Source organism: Odocoileus virginianus, chromosome 17 (assembly GCF_023699985.2).
Source record: "Odocoileus virginianus isolate 20LAN1187 ecotype Illinois chromosome 17, Ovbor_1.2, whole genome shotgun sequence".
NCBI classification, from domain to species: Eukaryota; Metazoa; Chordata; class Mammalia; order Artiodactyla; family Cervidae; genus Odocoileus; species Odocoileus virginianus.
In genome coordinates, this window is record NC_069690.1 from 53,155,154 (window position 1) to 53,168,967 (window position 13,814).

The window sequence follows — 13,814 nt, forward strand, 5'->3', positions numbered from 1 at the left end:
AGCACAAGCCAGATGTGGCCCATTTAAAAGAGAAGGATAATGAAGCATTTATCCAGGGCTGACAGTGTGTTACAATGGCAGATACTTGGTAAGTCTAAGGAATGGTCCTGTTTTCAAAGAAGTGTAAGATGAGGTCCCTTCCCTAGAGGGATTTAAAATACAGCAGTTTGGGCTATTCTGAAAAAAAGATAACTAAAATTCAAGTTGGCCTTGAAATACTAAATGAAAATTGCCAACAGGTGCATAGGAGGAAGAGTTCCCTAAGCAAAGGTCACGAGTCCAACCAAGGCGCCGAGGAAGAAATGCAGGGGCCTTTTTGAAAGATGGTGATCTGACCTATTTGGTTAGAGCAGAAGGTCTGAGTAGGTCAGAGTGAAGAAATAAATGAAGGACCACGCAGGACAGGGAAATCGGCAACCCTTGCAACAAAGGCACCCTGAGGAGTCACTGGAGGTTTCTGAGTAGGTCTCGGGGTTTTAAGAGGGTAGAGAATGGATCAGAGGAGAAAGGGAAAGGAATTACAGGCAGTAGACGATCACCCTGGTTCGGCATGACGAGTGTCTCGACAAAGGCGGCAATGAGAATGAAGTGGTGGATGCATCCTGTTGCCAGGCTCAGAACCAGCATCAAAAAGAGCTAAGTAAGTGATCGGGGCTTCCCTGGCAGTCCAGTGGATAAGATTGCTCCTGACAATGCAGGGGACATGGGTTCAATCCCTGGTGCGGGAAGATCCAGCATGTCTCAGTGCAACTAAGGAAACTCGTGCGCCTAGAGCCCGTGCTGCACAACAGGAGAAACCCCCGCAGCGAGAAACCCATGCACCGCAACTGGAGAAGGAAACAGAAAGGCCCGCACACAGCAGCGGAGACCAGCGCAGCCCGAGGTAAATAAAAGTTTTCTTTTTTAAAAAGAGAGCTTAAGTGGGTACCCAACGTTCAGGCTGAGGAGCTGGCTATCTGTATCTCTCTGTGAGCTACGGTGGCATTCTAGGAACACCCAACACATCAAAAACACAGTTTGGGGGACTTTAGCTCAACAGCTGTGTCCAAAGTGTGCTGAATGGTGCGGGAGGGAGGGAGGCTTTTAATCACAAGTCTCAGAGTTCCATCCTTGGTGGCATCCGAGTCAGTAGTTTTATCAGTGACTTGGGTGAGGAAACAGACGGTATGCTAATCAAATTCTTGGGTAGCACAAGCCTGGAAAGGAGATCAGAGCCAGGCTCCAAGAAGATCTCAACAGGCAGAAATGATGGGCCAAATGTAACAGATTCAACTCAACTGTAAGAGAGTCAATATTAGTTCCTGTCCCTTGGTTCAAAGCTACTCTATAAAACATTGTAGAGCAATTATTCTTCAGTTAAAAATAAAAAGAAATTTAAAACACTACTGTATAAAACACTGTAAAGCAATTATCCTTCAATAAAAAATAAATTAAAAACTTAAAAAAACTACTGTATAAAACTACTACAAACAGCTTGCGTGCTAATTTGTTTCAGTCGTGTCTGACTCTTTGTGACCCCATGGACCGCAGCCCGCCAGGCCTCTCCCTGGGAAGATGGGATGCTCCAGGCAAGAATACTAGAGTGGGTTGCCATGCCCTCCTCCAGGGAACCTTCCCAACGCAGGGACAGAACCTCCCGCACCAGCAGGCAGGTTCTTTACCACTAGCGCCACCTGGGAAGCAGTTTCAAAATAAATGGCATGGCCACCCAGAATTCATTCATATTTAGGTCAAAGAATTGATGTTTTCAAACTGTGGTGCTGGAGAAGACTCTTGAGAGTACCTTGGACAGCAAGGAGATCAAACCAGTCAATCTGAAAAGAAATCAACCCTAAATACTCATTGGAAGGACTGATGCTAAAGCTCAAACTCCAGTACTTTGGCCACCCAATGGGAAGAGCCAACTCAGTGGAAAAGACTCTGATGTTGGGAAAGACTGAGGGCAAGAAGAGAAAGAGGCAACAGAGGATGAGATGGTTGGATGGTATCACCAACTCAATGGACATGAGACTGAGCAAACTCTGGAAGATAATGAAGGACAGGGAAGCTTGGTGTGTTGCAGTTCATGGGGTTGTGAAGAGTCGGACATGACTTAAGAGACTGAACAATGATAACAAAAGACATGCTAAGTCCCCCCCAAAAAGAAAAGTAAGTCTCCTTCTTGCACATTTCAGAGCATGCCTGAAATAATTTGTTCATTTGAGAAGGACACTGACAAAAGTGGAAGGTTTCCAGACAGAAACAGCCAGGTTGGAGAATCTATGACACGAGAAATAGTGGAAGGGCGTGAACACACTTAGCCAGGAGACACACCAAAAGCATGTCAGGTCTGAGCAGGGCTAGAAGGGCACGGTGGCTGCCAGGGCAAAGAAGGGCCAGGCTTATTCTGGGAGGCTCCAACGACAGGGCCGAGGCTACGGTGAGGAAGCTACAGGGAGGCAGACTGGGACTTAATATCAACAGTGTCTTTTCTTTGTTTTTGTTTTTTGGCCACAAGGCTTGTGGGATTCTCAGTTCCCCGCCCAGGGATTGAGCCCAGGCCACGACAGTGAAAGCCTGGAATCCTAACCACTGGGCCACCAGGGAACTCTCGAGCAATTTCATTACATAGTTAGAATTGCCTTTAAAAAATGGAAGAGGCTACCCTGATGGGTAATGGGCTCCCCATCACCAGAGGGATCCAAGCAACAGTGGGAAATTATGGAGCTATTAAGTACATCAGGCAGCACATAAGAAAGAGATGACCTCCTATGGCCTCTTCTAATTCCAAGAGACTATGAAATCAAGAAATCCAGTAGCATCTACCTGTGAAAAGATGCTCAACTCCACTCACAGTAAGAGACATTCAAATTAGACTACCCCAAGGGAACAAAGCTGGAATATTTTCACCACCAGACTTCAAGGTTTTGTAAAGCTACACCAATTGATGCGGTGTGGTATTGGCCTGGTAATAAAGTCTAGAAATAGATCCAGACAAATATGGTCGATTGATTTTTGAGAAAGGTACAAAGGCAATTCAGTGGAGAAAAGACAGTCTTTTCAACAAATCATGCTGGAACAACTAAATAATCAGATATTAAAAAAAAAAACCCAAAGTTTGTAAATATAGCTTGCATCATATATAAGAATTAACTAGTAATGGCTCATAGAGCTAAACGGAAAAGTAAAAAGAAGAAATAATAAGAGGAAAACCTTTGTTAACTTTGGGTTGGATTTCTCAGAGTCAATACCAAAAGCTGCTGCTGCTGCTGCTGCTGCTGCTAAGTCGCTTCAGTCGTGTCCGATTCTGTGCAACCCCATAGACGGCAGTCCACCAGGCTCCCCCGTCCCTGGGATTCTCCAGGCAAGAACACTGGAGTGGGTTGCCATTTCCTTCTCCAATGCATGAAAGTGAAAAGTGAAAGTGAAGTCGCTCAGTCGTGTCCGACTCTTAGCAACCCCATGGACTGCAGCCTACCAGGTTCCTCTGTCCAAGGGATTTGCCAGGCAAGAGTACTGGAGTGAGTTGCCACTGCCTTCTCCTATACCAAAAGCACAACCTACAAAAGATATTAATAAACTGGAACTGAGTAACTGATGACAGGAGTGGGAGGAAGAATTTTCACTGTATATACTTTTGTGCCTTTTGAATGTACCATGTGAATGCACCACACGTATCTTTAAAAAAAAAAAAAACAAAAAAACACAGCAACCTCTCACTTCTGGGTATATACCCACAAGATGTGACATCAGGGACCCAAATAGATATTTCTACACTCGTGTTCACAGCAGCATTATTCACAATAGCAAAAGTGGAAGCAACCCAAGTGTGCATCAACAGATGAATGGATATACAAAATGTGGCTGATGCATACAATGGAATATCATTCCATCTTAAAAAGGAAGAACATTCTGACACGCGCTGCAACATAAAAGAACTTTTAAGGCCTAGACTATGTGAAATAGTGAGTGAAAGTTGCTCAGTCGTGTCCGACTCTTTGTTTGGCTCTATGGGCAGTAGCCCACCAGGATCCTCTGTCTGTGGAATTCTTCAGGCAAGAGTACTGGAGTGGGTTGCCATTCCCTTCTCCAAGGGATCCTCCCGACCTAGGGATCGAACCAGGCCTCCCACATTGCAGGGAGATTCATTACCATCTGAACTACCAAGGAAGCCCCAAGTGAAATAAGCCAGTCACAAAAGGACAAATACCATATGTTTCTTCTCATAGAGGCTCCTAGAGGAGTCAAATTCCTACAGACAGAAAGTAGAATGGTGGTTTCCAGGGACTAAGGAGTGGGGAATGGGGGGGGGGGGGTGGTGGTAAGTGTTTAACAGGGACAGAGTTTCAGTCTGGGAAAATAAAACAGCTCTGGAGATGGATGGTGGTGATGGCTATATAACAATATGAATGTATTGAACACACCGAACTGGTTAAAATGGTAAGTGCTGTGCTATGTATATTTTACCACAATATATTAAAAAAGTCAGCAGCTTCTGATTTTGCAATTGGTTCTGGCTTACGTTACAAGCAGTGCATTCCATGATGACTTTAGGGATGTTTATGCTCAAATTCAATAAAGCCTTTTTAAAAAAAAAAGAAGATACTGCCATTAAGAAAACTAAGTTCATATTATATAATCATACTATCCATATTCATAATATTCATTCATAGACTATTCAGACTATAATATTCATGTTCTTAATTATACTATTTCTAGTTTCCCAAAGGCCACTGTGAGCCCTGAAAGGGTCTCCTTCCCTTGGGGACCCCTCATTCCCCATCACTTCAGGCCTCTGGATGCAGGCATCAGCTCAGGTCTAATCTGGCCCTTAACCTACTTGCCACGCCATGTGATCCTGTTTACTACTGGCTCGGCAGCCGCAGGCAAAGCTTATTATTACAAGAACCCCTGGTCACCAAACCACACATTCTCGCTGGCCGGTCCATTCGGAAGAAAAACATTCCTGCTGCGGCTTAGCCTTTAGTTCACCTGTGTACTGTAAACAAATCTGGGCCTGCTCAGAAATCAGGGTTCAAAGAATGGTTTTAAAGGAGCCTATCTTTTAGGTAAAAAAAGATGCTCTCATGAAAACAAGGCTGACACACAACAGAAACTTACACAGCATTGTAAAGCAATTATACTCCAATAATAAAAAAAAATTTTTTTTTAATTAAAAATCTCATTTGGAAAAAAAAAAAGCATCCAGCAACTTTTGGAAAAAATAAAATAAATTATGATGAATGGCTTAAAAAAAACAAAACCAGGACTTCCCTGGTGGTCCCTGGTGGTGCCAACACAAGGGACACGGGTTCAATCCCTGGTCCAGGAAGATTCCACATGCCTCTGGGCAACTAGGCCCATGTGTCACAACGACTGCAACTACTGAAGCCTGCGTGCTCAAGAGCCCTCGCTCTGCAACGAGAGAAGCCACTGCAATGAGAAGCCCTCACACAGCAACTAGAGAGCAGCGCCTGCTTGCCACAACTAGAGAAAGCCCTCAGACAGCAACAAAGACCCAATGCAGCCAAAATAAATGAGTAAATAAAAACAACAACGCTGACACAATAATCAGATTAAAAGGATTAGCACCCACTGGTCAGGAGAAGTGCCAACTGGGAACCTTCACACTTAAACACCAGGAGTGAGTAGATTTGGGAAAGGCTATAATCAGAGCTCACACTTGAGTTGGGTGAGGGTCAGCCGCGCCTTGGGTTGTAGGTCATGGTCTCCAACCTCCAGGATCTAATGCTCGACGATCTGAGGTGCAGCTGATGTAATAATAATAGCGCACAATAAACATGATGCACTTGAATCATCCCCAAACCATCCCCCCGTAATCCATGGAAAAACTGTCTTCCATGAAACTGGTCCCTGGTGCCAAAATGGCTGGGGACTGCTGGGTAGGTCATGTTTACAATAGCATGCTTCCCTCTCTATACAGAAATTGTTTCCCAAGCTCAGCACTAGGGAAGGACCAGTGGGAGGAACCAAAGGATTGCAACCTGCCTTTCTCATGAGTTCCGCAGGAGTTAAGCTTTCCAAAAGGCTGATTCTCGACCCTTGGAGCTGGTACTCCCTAGCAACTCCTCAAAATAGAAATGTGAAGGGCTTTCTGTTTGCTTCCATCTCACCGCCCAGCCCCGGCTCTCCCGGCCGGGTCACCACGAACAAGGAGGGGGTGGAGGCAGTTCAAGGGCAGTTAACTCTCACTTCTTTGGCAGCTGGTTATCAACGGGATGGTTTGTACTCCACCTCCCTGGGCAAAGCACTTCTCCACGGTCTCGGGCAGTTTCCCTACTTGTCGTTCTGACAAAAACCAGTGAGAAAGGAAGTTGCAGCTGAAATAAGTCTTCCAGGGGATGTGGATTTTCTGTGAACATCTAGCCCCAGTTTCACGCTTAAGGACAGTCTACGTTTGGTGTCTTCTGATCTTTATAGTGATTTTTTTTTTTTTATTCCATGGATCACTTTTATCTTTTTTTTTTTTTCTTTTACCCAATTTTTTAGATAAGGAACCTGGTGCCCTTTTTTCTTATTTAAAACTACCTCGCTGGAACACATTGGCTTTTCTTTTGCCCAGATCACCATAAAGACATACCACCATAATATTTCTTCTTCAGTGCTTCTCAACTTTTTTCTGCTTCCGGCACTGCTCTTATGCACAATCACACTCTCTTAATAACACCTCTAATTACACTGCCGAGTTCCCTGAAACCAAGAAAGTGCTACCTTGCCCTGACTCCACCCACCCCACCCCCCACTTCCCCTGAGAATCACTAATTTACACCCACAAATACAAAGACCACAATAACTATTAATCAGCCAGTGAACTACTTGTTGGTTACTTAAAATTAGTAAACGCAAAATATATTAAGTAAATGCTAGACCCCATGCAAAGGGCTTCCTTGGTGGCTCAGATGGTAAAGCATCTGCCTGCAATGCAGGAGACCTAGGTTCAATTCCTGGGTTGGGAAGATCCCCTGGAGAAGGGAATGGCAAACCACTCTGATATCCTAGACTGGAAAAATCCCATGGACAGAGAAGCCTGGTGGGCTACAAGTCCATGGGGTCACAAAGAGTCGGACATAACTGAGCGATTCACACACAAAGATCCCATACAAGGGATCCTGTACTTATAGACCACCTCATTTAAGGCTCACAACCACCCTGCAAGAGGCTGAGAAAAAATAGGGAACTTGGTTTTCTCCAATCACACCTAGGAAACAACATGCTCTAATGGGTAAAGAACTCAAGAATCTGGACTTGATGACCTTGGTGGCCCTGGCCCTGGCCCCTTGCTTCTCTCAACAGTTAGTCCCAGGCTTCCCAGATGGCTCAGTGGTGAAGAATCTGCTTGCCAATTCCAAGGCACATGGGTTCGAGCCCTGGGTGGGGAAGATGCCCTGGAGAAGGAAATGACAGCCCACTCCAGTATTCTTGCCTGGGAAATCCCATGGACAGAGTAGCCTGGCGGGCCATACAGTCCATGGGGTGGCAAAGAGTAAGACACGACTTAAGGACTAAACAACAAATTAGTCCCCATATCTGCAAAGTAAAACGTTAAAACTCCCTCTCGACTTCCATCTTCTAAGAGTACCCAGGCTTAACTAAAGTGAGTTAAGATAGAGCATGCTCTTCTTGGATAGAGCATGAGAAAACTCCATCGTCCCGGTGTACAAAATCACACACCAAGAAGGAAAATCGGATTCAACACAGAACTCCCTGCCTTTTTTTTCCCCACAAGAGCCACACACACACCAAGAGGGTGGGATAGAGCAGCACGTGACCAAATCAATGAGCACGCGAAGTGCAGCCGGTGGTTTCACACCAATGAAAGAGCAGGGTTTCGCTCGTCTCTGGCACCCGGCAGGGGCTCACGTCGCTGCACACAGGGGACTCTTAAGTACTGGCTTCAGCGGTGAGCCGCTCAGAAGCCAGAGCACAGCAGAGGCAGCAGTTTAAAGGGTGGCAGTGACTCCCGCTGCTTCTAAGGAGTCCTGAAACCTTCGGGAAAGGTAGAAAGGGGCGGGGAGGGGGAAGCCGGGCACGCTCCAAACTGCAACGTCGCCGCCGCTCTTCGCTGAGAAGCAACCTCCGGCTCCGTCCACCTGGACACCGGGGTCGTGATCAGCACGAGGGCCCGGGCGGCAGCTGAGAGCGCGCGCAGGGGAGACAACCGTCCGAACTGAGGCCCGGAGAGGGGCACTCCCAGAGACCCTATGAATAAACTGGACGCCAGCGCTGGAGGCCGTCCGAGTCAGGGCCCAGGCACGGTCATTCCCGGGGCAGCGAGTCTTTTGTTGGCGGGAGGCTTCGATTTTTGACGCGGGACCCCCAAGGGGCCAAGCCAGGGCCGAGGGGCAAGTGTGAGCCCCTGAGAGGAAGGAAATGGTCAGGAGCTGGAGGCAAAAGCCAATTCCTTGACTCCTCCACCGAAAGGGATTCCCTCGAGGCCATTCCCTGGGTGCAGACCCCAGACTCCCCTCCCCTCGTCCAGGAAGCCCGAGGAGGCGGAAGGCCGGGCCCCACGCCCCTGTGCTCCCCTTGCTTCGGGCCACGGGCCTTCTCGTACTTACCCGGGGCCCGGGGACCGGTCTTCCTCGCCCGCGTCCTCTCCCCTCCCTGCCCCCTCCTCACTTCACGTCCCCTCCTCCAGGGGCCGCGGCCATGTCCGTTACTGGCAACTCCAAAGGGGTTTGCCTCCTTCTCCGACAATGGAGACCGCTAGCTTACTTGCTAAAGTCCTGGGCGCCGATTGGTCGATATCCGAGACGGGGAGGATTTCCAGCTTCTTATTGGCAGAGCGGAGCGCGAGGCTGTAGCCACAACCGCCCCTCTGGGAGCCTGGCGGAATTGAGTGCCAAATGCTGCCGGCGGGAGAGCTCACAACCGCTGTCCATCCTTGAGCGTCGTTCTCGGGTGGTTTCTGAGTCAGAGGTCTCAATCACGGATGAGGGCACGGCTTTCAGCTCGATTCGTTTTCCCACGGAACTGTCCTGGAAAGATCGACAGGACCTTCCGCCCCCCGCCTTTCTTTTAAAAACAAGCCCTTTGCAAAGCAGAGCGCCTGTGTTTCCGACTTCTAACTACCCTCCTTGTTGCCGGGAACAAATGCCTAGAGACACCTCGCTCTGAGACCTTAGAGGGAGTCCCTGGGGACCAATACTGCTTCCAAATCAAAGTAGGAGATTCTGAAGCAATCCTGCAGTTTTCTCCTCAGCTTAACTGAACTCTAAGGGGAAAAACAAGTTAAAAAAAATTTTTTTTTCTAGATAATTAGAGACATTGCCTGGGAGACCTCTCTTGGGAAAACAAAGCAAGCTGTGTCAGTATTTACTTCTCTTTTCCCAAAGATCTAAGCCTGGAGAGTTAGGGTTTTGTTTTTTGGTTTTGTGTCTGTTTATAAAATTGAAGGACATTCATGGCTGGCCCTGGGAAGTAAGAGCCCCTTCTCCCTGTTAATGAATTTAATTATGTAATTAAAATCTCTTTCTTTGCAGCTGGACAAGAAAGTGCCATTTCAGTGCCGACTCTTGTATGTTTGAACTGTTTTATCTGTGTCTAGAACTGATAGACTTGAATCTTAGATAAAACTGGTGGAATTGTGTCACTTTCCTGCAAACAAAAATCTGCAGTTTATCTCTGCAAATAGAAAAAGTCCAAATCTCTCTGCCTGAGTTCAAAGCCCCTCATAAATCAACTGAGACATACATTTCAGTCTTAACTCCCACAGACTGAACTATTCCTGCAGCCACAGATTTACCGCTAGATGCCTATTTACCGCTATCCCCTAGATGCCTCTGGAGACTCTCGCACCTCTGCTTCTTCGTCCAAGAGGATTCCTGTGCTTTGCAGATTTCTTCCTGCCAATAAAGCCAGTGTTTAAATACACACCCATCCTAAAAGTCTACCTCAAATACTACCTGCCCAAAGCCTTCCCAGACTTTTAGTCGTTGAAACTCTCTCTACAGCATTGTGCTTTTGTACCCTCACTGCACTGCTGCCTTTACCAAAGTATGCTTTGCGAAGAATAATTTTTGTAGGACTTCAGGCTCCTTGAAGGCAGCTTGGTTATCCTGGCAGTCTCCACAGCACCTTACTTGGAGCCTGGTACCCAGTAAATGTTTGCTGAATTGAACTAGTCCATTGCCTGTATCTTAACGTCTTTTCACTTCATCCCAGAAGGCTTTATTGTTGTTCAGTCACCAAGTCATGTCCAACTCTTTGCCACCCTGTGGACTGTAGCCTGCCAGGCTTTGCTGTTCAAGGGATTTCCCAGGCAAGAATAATTGAGTGAGTTCCCATTTCCTTCCCCAGGGGATCTTCCCGCCCCAGTGATTGAATCTGCATCTCCTGGATTGTCACGTGGATTCTTTACCACTGAGCCACCAGGGAAGCCCCCACCCCCACCCCCCACATAAGCTTATATAGCTACATTGGTGTTGCCCGAAAGATGTAGGGTTCAGCTGCTCGCCACTCTAAAGCCAATAAACCAGCCAGGCTGCTGGAAAGGAAAATTCGCTTATTTCAGATATGGGCACATGGTGGGGAGAGCAGAGGTCTGTCCAAAGGCTGACTCCCCCACCCTGACAAGCGGGGAGTGAAAGCTTTTGTAGGATAAAGGAGGGGGCTACATGCAGAAACCACACAGTCAGCTCTGACAGCCATCTTCACATTGGTCATCGGTGGTCTGACCAGTATCATCTTGGTTGTTTTAGGTGCAGTTAACCTTCAGTTTCAGAGTCAGCTTGTTTCCATTTCTTTGAGGCCAGTTCTCAGAACTGTGACAGCTTATTCCACGGTTACAGTCTGGTCATCATAGTTAACTTCTTCACCTGGTAAGGGTTTCAGCATTTATAAGACAACTCAGGATATGGCTCAGAATATTATCTATAGCCCTTGAGGAGGAACTAAAGGTCCTTGACTCTGCTTGATGACTAGGTGATTATTATTTGGCCTCCTCTGACTGTTTTCCTTTGTTTCTGCATGTTCTCACTTCTCTGACAAACTTATTCTTTGACTAAAGTGTTCGCAGACAAAAGGCAAGCAGAGGACAAGGGGGGCAAGGACCATAGGGTCCTGCTCTGTTTCATTTGGAAGGTTAGCAAATGTAACACAGTCATCCTGCCCTGTTCCACTTTGTACCCCAGTCGCCTCTGGGCATACTCATTTCTCTGTTCCGTTCGGTTTTATGAACATCACTGAACAGATCTGGGCTTTATTCTGGGAGATCAAAAAGCCATTGGAGTGTTTTATGGAGTTTTAGAATTTTTTCATTTATTTTATTTTTGGCTGTGCTGAGTCTTGGTGGGCTTTCTCTCGTTGCAGTGAGCGAGGGCTACTCTTCGCCATGGCGTGCGGACTTCTCATTACAGTGGCTTCTCTTGTCGCGGAGCACAGCCTCTCGGTGCGAGGGCTCAATAGTTGTGACCCAAGGGCCCTAGAACACAGACTCAGTAGTTGTGACCCAAGGGCCCTAGAACACAGACTCGGTACTTGTGACTCAAGGTCCCTAGAACACAGACTCGGTAGTTCTAGTGCACAGGCTTAATGCTCTGAGATATGCGGATTCTTCCCGGATGAGGAGTTGAACTCATGTTCCCTGCATTGGCAGGTGAATTCTTATCCACTGTGCCACCAGGGAAGTCCCCGTTGGAGGGTTTTAAGTGTCCACGATCTGACTGGCATTTTTGAAATACTCAGTTTGCCTGATGAGTAAAGAATGGATCATAAGGAAGCAAGAGTGGTTTTGAGAGGCCCAGAGAGGAGGCATGACACTAATTCGAGCAGCCCCTTGCTAAGGTGGTGGCAGCCTGGGTGGCAAGAAGTAGAGAACTTAAAGAGATCTTTAAACACATGTAAATCCATGGCTGATTCATGTCAATGTATGGCAAAAACCACTACAATATTGTAAAGTGATTAGCCTCCAGCTAATAAAAATAAATGGAAAAAAAAGAGAGATCTTTACAGGTAGACTAGGAAAAACTTAGTGATCAATTGAAGGTCTGGGAAGAAATAAGATTTCTACACCCTGGATCTCATATGACTGTTTTTTTTTTTAATCTTTATTGAATTATTACAGAATTGCCTCTGTTTCATGCTTTTGTATTTTTGACCAGAAGGCATGTGGGATCTTAGCTCCCCAACAAGGGACTGAACTTCACCCCCTGCATTGGAAGGTGAAGCCTTAACCACTGGACCGTCAGGGAAGTCTCGCATATGGTGTCAGTTACAATGACAAAGCATTTGTTCAGCTCCAGTTGCCTCCAAAGGGGTAATTTAGAGCAAAGTACTGAACAAACCATCAGCCAGAAAACATTCCTCTGTTTATTTATGACTTCGCTCCATCTAGATGGAGATACAAGAGGTGAGTCAGAAAATGTGAGTAACTCAGCAGGGCTGATTCAGGGTTTTGAACAAGGGGTGACATGCCGAATCCCAGCCACACAGCAGCACGCTCCTCCCAGCTTGCACTGGAGCATCCTTCGTCTTGCGTCATCCTTTCAGCCTAATCAGGTGTTTAAAGGTGACAGGGTGAAATTGTTTAAGATTTAACTTGTCTGAACTAAACACCACAGTTGGAATGAGTCCCTTGCCAGAAATCACAGTTTCGGGATCCACATTCTGCAAATGGCTAAGTATTGGTCTTTGCTGCAGCCAACGTTTCAGACCAGCCTATGGACACTTACTCTTTGAAAGGATGGACCAAATGATAAAGGACGTGGACAGTTTACGTCAGAAGAAACTACATATTAGGACTTTTAAAATTTTTATTGGAATATAGTTGATTGGCAATGTTGCATTAGTTTCAGGAGTACAACAAAGTAAATCAGTTATGCATATACATATATCCACTCTTTTTTGCATTCTTTTCCCATATAGGCCATTAGAGAGTATTGAGCAGAGATCCCTGTGCTATATAGTAGGTCCTTGTGAGTTATCTACTTTATCTACAGCGGTGTAGATAAGTCAGTCCTAACCTCCCAGTTTGCCCCTCCCCCACTTTTCCCCGGTAACCATAAATTTGTTTTCTACATCTGTAACTCTATTTCTGTTTTGTAGATAAATTCGTTTGTACCCTTTTTTAAGATTCCTTTTATAAGCGGCATCATAGATAAAAAGTTTGTCTTTCTCTGCCTTGCTTCACTTAGTGTGACAATCCCTAGGTCCATCCATGTTGCAGGAATTGTTACTTTGGCAAAGTTTCAATCTCACTAATAACCAAAGAACATTAAATTAAAACAAACCAAAAATAAATATAATTAATTAAAACAAACCCAGCGGAGCTGTTTCTCATCTGTTCTGTTAAATGAAATAATAAAATTTAATAATGCTGAAACTGTAGTGAAACTGGTAAGTTTAAACATCAATTTTTGATTGCAGTCTACATTGTTATTAATATTTGTGCTGGGCAATCTGACAGCAGGTGATAAAGAACCATAAAAGGATCAACTCTTGATTATCTCTTTTTATGATAGTACTGCTTTAGGAAATAATTCCAAACTTTTGTGTATGGGGGTGGGTGAGGGGTTGGCAGATACAGCAATGAACAAGTAGATAAAAATCCTTCCCCTCTAGGAGCTCCCATTGTAGTTTGGAGGCATGAGGGGAGTTGCTGACAGATTTTTTTTTTTTAAGTAAGTAAAATAGTGTGTCAGATGGTGGTAAATTATATACAGAAAAATAGCTGGGGTGGTGAATGGAGAATGCCGAGGATTGGATTCATTGGAGATGCAGAGACCACAGAAAGCTTCACTGAGAACATATATTTAAGCAAATACCTAATTTAATGCATTTTACACTAGGGCATGGCAACCCACTCCAGTATTCTT

The 13,814-nt window shown here is 45.8% G+C and overlaps 1 protein-coding gene and 1 non-coding gene across 4 annotated transcripts in view; one reads left to right on the forward strand and one right to left on the reverse strand.

Annotated features, from left to right (window-relative positions):
- Positions 1-8,659, reverse strand: part of TMEM94 (transmembrane protein 94) — a 35,328-nt gene extending 26,669 nt beyond the window's left edge. For 2 of the 3 annotated variants that reach the window (XM_020885833.2, XM_070479970.1), the window contains exon 1: positions 8,559-8,658. The gene's annotated coding sequence lies outside the window, so the exon portion shown is untranslated. Of the gene's footprint in view, positions 1-8,558 lie in introns of all 3 variants that reach the window. The other variant, XM_070479966.1, reaches the window with a different exon arrangement.
- On the forward strand, positions 6,885-6,956 carry TRNAC-GCA (transfer RNA cysteine (anticodon GCA)). The gene has a single exon. It is a non-coding gene; the product is annotated as a tRNA-Cys (tRNA).
- Positions 8,660-13,814: the final 5,155 nt, after the last annotated feature.